The sequence below is a fragment of the Buceros rhinoceros genome, unplaced genomic scaffold (assembly GCF_000710305.1).
Source record: "Buceros rhinoceros silvestris isolate BGI_N320 unplaced genomic scaffold, ASM71030v1 scaffold10707, whole genome shotgun sequence".
Classification (NCBI taxonomy): Eukaryota; Metazoa; Chordata; class Aves; order Bucerotiformes; family Bucerotidae; genus Buceros; species Buceros rhinoceros.
The window spans coordinates 1-1,845 of record NW_010423947.1 but is presented as its reverse complement, the minus strand read 5'-3'; positions in this window follow the sequence as shown (position 1 = coordinate 1,845).

Below are 1,845 nucleotides of genomic sequence, written 5' to 3'. Positions count from 1 at the left end.
CCACAGCTGCTGAGGCCACCCCACCATCCCCGGTGGAGCGGGAAGGCAGGGAGGCAGCCCGGAGCAGCCCCGTGGTGGCCACAGCTTGCCGATGGGCTGGCTGTCCTCCTGCCAGCCGGCAGCAGGGACTGGTGCCCACTGCTGAGCGCTGCACGGCAGCCTCGCTGGGCCTCCTCAGCCGCTGCTTTGCTCGCAGCTCCTGGCTGAGTAAAGAAGAAACATGTTCTTGTCAGACATGCCCCATGAGAGGGCAAGAAGCAACGGATGCCAGTGGAAAGAGATGTCACCCACAGTAACTTTGTGTTACTGAGAGGGTTGCCAAAGACCTGGGTCCTAGTTGGTCTGATGTGAATGTTGATCCAGAGGTTTAAGTTAAGGTCTCAGTCCTCTCCACTGCGGTTCACCAGCTTCACACGAAGGACAGTCCTGGCTCTCCTCTCTTTCCTTGGTGGTGTGGGAACAATCTGCAGGGGATGGGTATGGAGTGGAACGGAGGAAAGCGCTGGTTGTCCACTCTGGCTGTAGGCAGCGTGACCGCAAGATGGGGTAAGGGTTGGCGTTTCGGTAGGAAATAGGGCATGCGCAGTCACCGTCCCCCTCTTCATAACCCCACCTGCTTGTGGCACTGCTGATGGCAGCGTGGGTTCTGTAAATTCTGTGCCAACCTAAACCCTTCAAGCCACTGCCCAGAGGTTTTTTGCTTTAACTCCCCTTGGAATGAGGGTTTTGAGAAGCTTCATCCCCTTCAGGTAGAGTCTAGCTGAGAGAGAGTCCTTGCATTTCCCTTCACCTCCAGGCCATAAGCTCCAGAAGAAATGAAGGTGTCTCCTTTCTTATTTACCAGGAACATTGTTATGCTCAATTCCGGTAAACTCCAGGAGGTCTCTGCAATGCTGGAGCCTGGACGAGATAGATCAACAGCCCTGCACGTGGGCTGGGGGCCCACCCAGGGGCTCTGAGACTAACCACCATCATCGTTAAACAGCATATTTCAAAGCGCAATACAGTGTGAACCAGGGTCTGTTTTCAGAGAGGAAATGACACTGAGCTCTGAACACGGGTGTTGTACCCATGGGCACCCCCTCTGCAGGGGGTGAACCCCATGTTTGACCAGCTGGCACTGGAGACATGGGGAAAGTGGAGGAGGATGGAGAGCAAATTCACTCCAATGTGATTTTGGGACACTCTATAATGAACATCATCCCACTGTGTCCCCAAAGCATATACCTGGCCTCGTGAACACAGTGTACACCTTGGTCCCCACCTGGGCATTCTCCATCTTCATCTTTACCCTGCCACAGGCTTTCCTTAGAAGGTGCCACCAGCTGGTCCAGCTCTGGGCGAGACTGAAAATCCTCCTCCTCTGGCTCCTGTACCAGCTCCACGATGAGGACCCCAGCATGAAGCCACCTCCGCTGGAAGAACGAGTGGCCTCAGCAGGGTGTCCTCCAGGGGCAGCCGGCACTCTGTCAGCATTTTCACCGGCACCCTGGTCTAGGATTCCTGGGAGAGAGACTGGGGAGCAGCAGGGATGGAGAGAGAACCTGCACAGCACAGGAAGGGAGTGGAGGAAGAGAGGGGTGGCTGTGGCCTCTCCCCAGGGTTGCAGGGACGGCACCCTGATCACAACGGTTCGGGGTGGAACCACGGAGCTTCCAAAACCTGGGGCTCTCCCTGTGGAACTCAAGCAGCAGGTCTGGGGCTTTCTGCTCCTCGCCTCACCGCTGGGGCTGTACTTGCTGGGGGAAACCTGGCAGGTGGTTTTGGAGCAGAAGAGTCGAGGCACCATGGAGTCCAGCAACACAAAATCTTCTCTGCGTTGGCCGGGAATCGAACCCGGGTCAA